General features: G+C 39.0%; 1 long non-coding RNA gene across 1 annotated transcript; it reads left to right on the top strand.

Annotated features, from left to right (window-relative positions):
- The first annotated feature begins 770 nt into the window (after positions 1–770).
- LOC119744435 lies at positions 771–4,913 on the top strand. The gene is made up of 3 exons (XR_005273565.1): positions 771–1,063; positions 3,470–3,564; positions 4,490–4,913. It is a non-coding gene; the product is annotated as an uncharacterized LOC119744435 (long non-coding RNA).
- The last annotated feature ends 4,933 nt before the right edge of the window (positions 4,914–9,846 follow it).

Genomic DNA, 9,846 nt, shown 5'->3' with positions numbered 1-9,846 from the left:
CAGTCGATACGAGTGGATCCACGTTCGTTTCTTCTCACGCCATCTGAATGAGGTCAAATCTCTATTGTAATTGTTATGTTTGGTCAATCAAATGCAGCTTGGTCTTGACACTTTTAATTAAAAATTGTGTCTTTTTTATGAAACTGGTAAACCATTATGGCTACAAATAATTAACAATTGACCAATGTTAAAGAGGTTCACCTTCCAAGATTCTTATACTTTTTCTTAAAACTTGAAAAAAGGTGGGGCGCGAGTGTACTTTCCTGTTGTTATTATTATTATTTTTATTTTATTATTTATTGTTATGTTAGGTATTAAAGAACTGAAGATACTAAAGCCCACTGACTCTCTTGCCAAGAAGTCATCAGTATAGGCTTAATCATTTACCTGGGAAATTGTGATTCATAAATAGGTTTTGGTTTCCTTCTGTTTTAAAGTTCCAATTCCATTATCTAGCTGTTACAGAATGAAATACAAATCGATTGATTTAAGTTTCTTAGGGACTTGTCACACTAGGCACTTTTTCCAGGCAACTTGGAGGCAACCAACTTCAGTGCATGCTACAGGACCACTTCGAGTATTTTTTCAAACAATGTCTTATGATCCCTAAGAAAAATATTTGAACATTGAAATGTGAATGCCTTTTCTTCTTGGAGATTGCCTGGGACTGGTTGCCTGTAAATTGCCTCGTGTGACATGGGCCTTAGAGTCAAGGTCTTGGTTTTAAAATGACACCCCCCCCCCTCCCCCCGACCCCCATTCTTCTCATTGTGTTACATGCCTACATGTATTTGTCTTTACCCACAGTTAGCCCTATACGGCCTTTACTTGGTCAAGGACTGTGTCACGAAGGATGTTTTATGCGTCAAGTCGAGCTGAATACCATACGGAGGAGAGCTTAGAGAAAGGGCGCGACCTGATCTCCAGGATAGTGTCCCAAGACAAATTATTGTCAACACGATTTCTCGGAAACCCTAACTTGTACAACCCGAGACCAGCTGTCCAGGAGGACAAATTGCCCAGGGTCATGATGTACATCCGGGTTCAACTGGGCCAGAAAAAGGTTTCAATTTGTTTCTCTTCCTTTTGTGTGCTTGTCCAAATTCTTTTTTCTATCTTTTTTCTTTTCTTTTGGTTGCCTTTACCAGCTGTTAACACATAAAGCAGTATTTATAACACCCGGCTTTGTACTTGTGCTGTTCTTTTCATACACAAAAGTGAAAATTATAAGTTTGTTTAACCCTGCGTAAGGAAAAATAAGGATTAGCCAAACTTAAAACAAAACTACAAGTATTATAAGCATCCAACAAAGAAAGGCACAAATGCAAGTACGCCCTACGTCGTCTGTTGACACGGTTCAATGTCGCAGAGTTGCCAGTTCCTGTGCGTCACTCTGTCACTCTTTACTGCAGCCATTTATCGAGTCCCGGAGATCCATTATCACAACTGACCATGGGTCTGGCCCGAACAAACTTTTTGTAGTGCCAAATCAAACGTCAGTTTGGGTGAGGTATTGTACAGTGTATCGGTTTATGTGGCTCCCCCCCCCCCCCACCCCCTCTTCTCCCTCACCCCACCTCTGCAGGCAAAAGGGGTGAATTGAATCATGGAGCAATAAGAACATGATTGAATAGTAGTGTACGTATTTGACCTCGTTTTGTGGTGGAGGATCATGATCCTCATCGAGTATCATATCGGTAACCCCGACGAGGATCATAAACGGGGTGTGTCTCTGGCGTTGTGACGTCACGGATCGATGGACAAATCGATCGTGGAGATTAGCGTTGAATGAGTATTGTTGGTATAGGTAATTGGTTAAACAAAAAAAGGGTATACAGACGGCTATTAGGGAGAGCACACAATGGGCGCACTTTTTAAGTGTGTTTTTGTATGCCGGTTCCCGATGAGGAGGTAGATGTACACATAAATCATATTTCACTGAAAACGCCTATTCAGTATAGGCCTTTCATAGGATTTAATTGAAAACGCCTATTCAGTATAGGCCTTTCATAGGATTTAATTTGTTTTTCTTCTTCTTTTCTTTGCTTTTACGCTAATGATGTTGATTGGACCAATTAATTTAAAATTTGAAATAATGAAAATACCTCAATGCCTTTATTATTTTCAAATAGGTGAACAGGTGTTATGAAATAAATAAATGTAACTTTATCGAATGTATAGAGGCCTATGAGTTACAAAAGACGACTACAAAAGAGATACGAGACACGTAAAATAAACACAGCATCACACTTTACATTCTCATTTACAAGTTAACTTGTAAATGAGAATGTAAAGTGTGATGCTGTGTTTATTTTACGTGTCTCGTATCTCTTTTGTAGTCGTCTTTTATAACTCATAGGCCTCTAAGGCTCTATACATTCGATAAAGTTACATTTATTTAGTCGTCTTTTATAACTCATAGGCCTCTATACATTCGATAAAGTTACATTTATTAATTTCATAACACCTGTTCACCTATTTGAAAATAATAAAGGCATTGAGGTATTTTCGTTATTTCAAATTTTGAAATTTTAAATTAATTGGTCCAATCAACATCATTAGCGTAGAAAGCAAAGAAAAGAAGAAGAAAAACAAATTAAATGCTATGAAAGGCCTATACTGAATAGGCGTTTTCAATTAAATCCTATGAAAGGCCTATACTGAATAGGCGTTTTCAGTGAAATATGATTTATGTGTACATCTACCTCCTCATCGGGAACCGGCATACAAAAATACACTTAAAAAGTGCGCCCACTGTGTGCTCTCCCTAATAGCCGTCTGTATACCCTTTTTTTGTTTAACCAATTACCTATACCAACAATACTCATTCAACGCTAATCTCCACGATCGATTTGTCCATCGATCCGTGACGTCACAACGCCAGAGACACACCCCGTTTATGATCCTCGTCGGGGTTACCGATATGATCCTCGATGAGGATCATGATCCTCCACCACAAAACGAAGTCAAATACGCACTGTACACTACTTTGAATCAACTAGGATATGCGACTATATGTGTTCGTCGCCACCAGTATAAAATTCTTGCCAGAGAGCGCCTGCTGGCAGAAAAGTACGTGGATTCGTTTGGCGGAAATATACCACCAGGACTAATTCAAAACATTTCACACAATAACAATTGGGGAATTCCTTAAGAGAGATAAGAAAGACACAGCAGGCGGACAAAATTGGTTTTTGACAGCTGCTCTTTAACATGAAACAAAGATAGTATACTTATTTAACTTCAAATTGTACATGATATAATAATGCATTGGGAAGAGATAAATTATCAATATGTTTAGTGAAATGACATAATAGTCATTCGAATATATAGAGTTGATCCACAGTACACGGCTATTGGAGTGAGGACAATGGATGGGAAAACTGGTCCTTGGGCTGGTTTGTAGAAATCCTAAATTCACGCCTTGCAACACATTCCCCTAATTACAATACGCAATATTTTATTACAGTAGCCTACATTCTACAAGTACGAATGGCTCGTCGTTTATTTACCAAGGACATCATAACAGTACTCGACAACACCACACATCGTACGTCAATTCGGGTAAACATTGCTTAGAAATCTGAGGTCAAAAATAAATGGGCGATTGTTGTTGTTGCCCCTGCTGTATGATTCTGTTCCTTTTAACTTCTTAAACGATGATATCATCCACTTTATCACTAACCCAGATTTATCACGTTTGACATTAATTTCCAAGAAAAAATCACAAACAATGCACAAAGCCACAAACAATTACCATGGTATTTGTTTGATTGGTTTATTTTGCCGAGTACTTGTTTTTTTATTTGTTTTATATTAAGACGCTTTTTAATTGACGCTACAAATAATTAACAATTGACCAATGATAAAGAGGTTCACCTTCCAAGATTCTTAAACTTTTTCTTAAAACTTGAAAAAAAGATGGCGTGGGGCGCGAGTGTACTTTCCTGTTGTTATTATTATTATTTTTATTTTATTATTTATTGTTATGTTAGGTGTTAAAGAACTGAAGACACTAAAGCCCACTGACTCTCTTGCCAAGAAGTCATCAGTATAGGCTTAATCATTTAACTGGGAAATTGTGATTCATAAATAGGTTTTGGTTTCTCTCTGTTTTAAAAGTTCCAATTCCATTATCTAGCTGTTACAGAATGAAATACAAATCGATTGATTGAAGTTTCTTAGGGACTTGTCACACTAGGCACTTTTTCCAGGCAACTTGGAGGCAACCAACTGCAGTGCATGCTACAGGACCACTTCGAGTATTTTTTCAAACAATGTCTTATGATCCCTAAGAAAAATATGTGAACATTGAAATGTGAATGCCTTTTCTTCTTGGAGATTGCCTGGGACTGGTTGCCTGTAAATTGCCTCGTGTGACATGGGCCTTAGAGTCAAGGTCTTGGTTTTAAAATGACACCCCCCCCCCCCCCGACCCCCATTCTTCTCATTGTGTTACATGCCTACATGTATTTGTCTTTACCCACAGTTAGCCCTATACGGCCTTTACTTGGTCAAGGACTGTGTCACGAAGGATGTTTTATGCGTCAAGTCGAGCTGAATACCATACGGAGGAGAGCTTAGAGAAAGGGCGCGACCTGATCTCCAGGATAGTGTCCCAAGACAAATTATTGTCAACACGATTTCTCGGAAACCCTAACTTGTACAACCCGAGACCAGCTGTCCAGGAGGACAAATTGCCCAGGGTCATGATGTACATCCGGGTTCAATTGGACCAGAAAAAGGTTTCAATTTGTTTCCTTTCCTTTTGTGTGCTTGTCCCAGTTCTTTTTCTATCTTTTTTCTTTTCTTTTGGTTGCATTTACCAGCTGTTAACACATAAAGCAGTATTTATAACACGCGGCTTTGTACTTGTGCTGTTCTTTTCATACACAAAAGTGAAAATTATAAGTTTGTTTAACCCTTCATGAGGAAAATAAGGATTAGCCAAATTTAAAACAAAAGTACAAGTATTATAAGCATCCAACAAAAAAAAGGCACAAATGCAAGTACGCCCTGCGTCGTCTGTTGACACGGTTCAATGTCGCAGAGTTGCCAGTTCCTGCATGTGCGTCACTCTGTCACTCTTTACTGCAGCCATTTATCGAGTCCCGGAGATCCATTATCACAACTGACCATGGGTCTGGCCCGAACAAACTTTTTGTAGTGCCAAATCAAACGTCAGTTTGGGTGAGGTATTGTGCAGTGTATCGGTTTATGTGGCTCCCCCCCCACCCCCTCTTCTCCCTCACCCCACCTCTGCAGGCAAACGGGGTGAATTGAATCATGGAGGAATAAGAACATGATTGAATAGTAGTGTACGTATTTGACCTCGTTTTGTGGTGGAGGATCATGATCCTCATCGAGGATCATATCGGTAACCCCGACGAGGATCATAAACGGGGTGTGTCTCTGGCGTTGTACGTGACGTCACGGATCGATGGACAAATCGATCGTGGAGATTAGCGTTGAATGAGTATTGTTGGTATAGGTAATTGGTTAAACAAAAAAAGGGTATACAGACGGCTATTAGGGAGAGCACACAGTGGGCGCACTTTTTAAGTGTATTTTTGTATGCCGGTTCCCGATGAGGAGGTAGATGTACACATCAATCATATTTCACTGAAAACGCCTATTCAGTATAGGCCTTTTTCACTGAAAACACCTATTCAGTATAGGCCTTTCATAGGATTTAATTGAAAACGCCTATTCAGTATAGGCCTTTCATAGGATTTAATTTGTTTTTCTTCTTCTTTTCTTTGCTTTTTACGCTAATGATGTTGATTGGACCAATTAATTTAAAATTTCAAAATTTGAATTAACGAAAATACCTCAATGCCTTTATTATTTTCAAATAGGTGAACAGGTGTTATGAAATTAATAAATGTAACTTTATCGAATGTATAGAGGTCTATGAGTTATAAAAGACGACTACAAAAGAGATACGAGACACGTAAATAAACACAGCATCACACTTTACATTCTCATTTACAAGTTAACTTGTAAATGAGAATGTACAGTGTGATGCTGTGTTTATTTTTTGCGTGGCTCGTATCTCTTTTGTAGTCGTCTTTTATAACTCATAGGCCTCTATACATTCGATAAAGTTACATTTATTAATTTCATAACACCTGTTCACCTATTTGAAAATAATAAAGGCATTGAGGTATTTTCGTTATTTCAAATTTTGAAATTTTAAATTAATTGGTCCAATCAACATTATTGGCGTAAAAAGCAAAGAAAAGAAGAAGAAAAACAAATTAAATCCTATGAAAGGCCTATACTGAATAGGCGTTTTCAGTGAAATATGATTTATGTGTACATCTACCTCCTCATCGGGAACCGGCATACAAAAACACACTTAAAAAGTGCGCCCACTGTGTGATCTCCCTAATAGCCGTCTGTATACCCTTTTTTTGTTTAACCAATTACCTATACCGACAGTACTCATTCAACGCTAATCTCCACGATCGATTTGTCCATCGATCCGTGACGTCACAACGCCAGAGACGCACCCCGTTTATGATCCTCGTCGGGGTTACCGATATGATCCTCGATGAGGATCATGATCCTCCACCACAAAACGAGGTCAAATACGCACTGTACACTACTTTGAATCAACTAGGATATGCGACTATATGTGTTCGTCGCCACCAGTATAAAATTCTTGCCAGAGAGCGCCTGCTGGCAGAAAAGTACGTGGATTCGTTTGGCGGAAATATACCACCAGGACTAATTCAAAACATTTTACACAATAACAATTGGGGAATTCCTTAAGAGAGATAAGAAAGACACAGCAGGCGGACAAAATTGGTTTTTGACAGCTGCTCTTTAACATGAAACAAAGATAGTATACTTATTTAACTTCAAATGAATAATAATGTACATGCATAATAATGCATTGGAAAGAGATAAATTATCAATATGTTTAGTGAAATTACATAATGGTCATTCGAATATATAGAGTTGATCCACAGTACACGGCTATTGGAGTGAGGACAATGGATGGGAAAACTGGTCCTTGGGCTGGTTTGTAGAAATCCTAAATTCACGCCTTGCAACACATTCCCCTAATTACAATACGCAATATTTTATTACAGTAGCCTACATTCTACAAGTACGAATGGCTCGTTGTTTATTTACCAAGGACATCATAATAGTGTAACATATAGATTTGACTATATAGTCTTTGGTTTGTTTGACTATACTATATGTTATGTGGCAAAGAGCAGGATGAACGGATGACTACGAAGACTATACAAAGACACACTGGTAATGACTATGAGTTCAGCTATATGGAAAACTGGTTTATTTTTAAGAACTCAATATTCTACCGGTATTGTGTATGTACAGAACTATAACCTCAGACCATACGGCTGCATCAGCTTATGGGTATGGCTGGGTACTAGAATACGGAAGTTGGAGACAGAAGACAGAGGTTCTGAAGAGTTTTGTAGATGAAGACTGGCCAGAGCATAGGGCTGAATCAGCTTATGGCTATGCCTCTGGTTTTCCAGTAAAAAAAGAAGAACTCAATGAAAGTGGGAAAATGTGGGACCACTTGGAGTGAAAATAGGAGATGATGTCATATAAGGAAAACATAACTTATATGACATCATTTCTGAGTAAAGGTAGACTGACCATAGACTGACGTAATGGTCAGTCTGGGGGAGTACCCTTACAATATGAGGTCACTTTCCCCTGTGCAAGGGTTAAATCACAGTCTTGGTATGCTGTGGGTGTATTGCTTGGAAAAGAGTGACGTGAAGACCTTGGGTGTAATGTGGAACACCTGTTGTGAGAGTGGTATCAGGGATGTGTGCTCAGGGTCAGTCTAAATTTTGGTCTTACAATAGTACTCGACAATACCACACATCGTACGTCAATTCGCGGTAAACATTGCTTAGAAATCTGAGGTCACAAATAAAAGGGCGATTGTTGTTGTTGCCCCTGCTGTATGATTCTGTTCCTTTTAACTTCTTAAACGATGATATCATCCACTTTATCACTAACCCAGATTTATCACGTTTGACATTAATTTCCAAGAAAAAATCACAAACAATGCACAAAGCCACAAACAATTACCATGGCATTTGTTTAATTTGGTTTATTTGGCCGGGTACTTGTTTTTTTGTTTGTTTTATATTAAGACGCTTTTTAATTGACGCTACAAATAATTAACAATTGACCAATGTTAAAGAGGTTCACCTTCCAAGATTCTTAAACTTTTTCTTAAAACTTGAAAAAAAGGTGGGGCGCGAGTGTACTCTCCTGTTGTTATTATTATTATTTTTATTTTATTATTTATTGTTATGTTAGGTATTAAAGAACTGAAGACACTAAAGCCCACTGACTCTCTTGCCAAGAAGTCATTAGTATAGGCTTAATCATTTAACTGGGAAATTGTGATTCATAAATAGGTTTTGGTTTCCTTCTGTTTTAAAAGTTTCAATTCCATTATCTAGCTGTTACAGAATGAAATACAAATCGATTGATTGAAGTTTCTTAGGGACTTGTCACACTAGGCACTTTTTCCAGGCAACTTGGAGGCAACCAACTGCAGTGCATGCTACAGGACCACTTCGAGTATTTTTTCAAACAATGTCTTATGATCCCTAAGAAAAATATGTGAACATTGAAATGTGAATGCCTTTTCTTCTTGGAGATTGCCTGGGACTGGTTGCCTGTAAATTGCCTCGTCTGACATGGGCCTTAAAGTCAAGGTCTTGGTTTTAAAATGACACCCCCCCCGACCCCCATTCTTCTCATTGTGTTTAATGCCTACATGTATTTGTCTTTACCCACAGTTAGCCCTATACGGCCTTTACTTGGTCAAGAGCTTAGAGATATAGGAATTCTGGGAAGGTTTCAAACCACCACGATACTGTGGATGTTGTGTGACATACATGTACAGTGCCATACTCTCCACAGACTTTGCACACAACCGTTATGTGGCCTTGACACTGCATACTTTTGGTCTGTTATAGCAGCAGTGCCACGTGTGTAAAGATATGTGTTCAGCCAGATACTCCACCGTGGATTAAAGAGTATGGAGGCCAGGCGCGTACGCAGGGGGGGGGGGGGGGGGGGGGGGGGGGGGGGGGGGGGGGGGGGGGGGGGGGGGGGGGTTTTGGCTGTTTCAACACCCCCTTTGCCATGTAAAAATATGGAGGGAAAAGAGAGTTATGTGACCGAGCGCGGAACAATTACAAATTATGTGCATGTTCTCAATTTTAAGCTTTGAATACAGAAGACACTTTATAAGAGCAAGAGTATATAGGCCTATATGTATTTGAAACAAATGAAACAAAATATCCCCTCATAATTTAAAAAACTTCTGCTAAAAAAACCAGGGGAAAGTAGCCAGGAAACGCCTCAGATTGCACCACAGACCATCTACGATCCAAAATTTCCCGGGGCCCTTAAGCGGGCCCCGGACCCCACGCCGTAAGTGCTTCGCGCTCCGCGCTCGCATTGGTCCTCCGGCCAAATTCCGGGACATACCGTTATTTCGTTTTACCGTTTCGGATTTCCTCAAAAGAAAAACAGTAAACAAACCATTGACCGTTTTGTTGTTTTACAGTTTTGTAAAACGGTCAAACGGTATTAAGATAAATATGGTTTCTCTGTTTTATAAGTTTAATAAAATTCATTACAGCATAACGATCAATGATTTCTGTTTTACAGTTTTACACAAATGACTGAAAAACAGCAGTTGGTGGGGCTTAAGAGTTGCAAGCAAAAATGGCGCTGGAAAACTTCAAGGGAGAACATTACTTTTTACAATGGATACAGGATGGTAATAAGTTTTAAGAAGTTGCAGATATTTGAAGGAAATTGGAGTTC

This window comes from Patiria miniata, unplaced genomic scaffold (assembly GCF_015706575.1).
Source record: "Patiria miniata isolate m_02_andy unplaced genomic scaffold, ASM1570657v1 HiC_scaffold_7, whole genome shotgun sequence".
NCBI classification, from domain to species: Eukaryota; Metazoa; Echinodermata; class Asteroidea; order Valvatida; family Asterinidae; genus Patiria; species Patiria miniata.
This window is presented reverse-complemented; position numbering and strand designations above follow the sequence as displayed.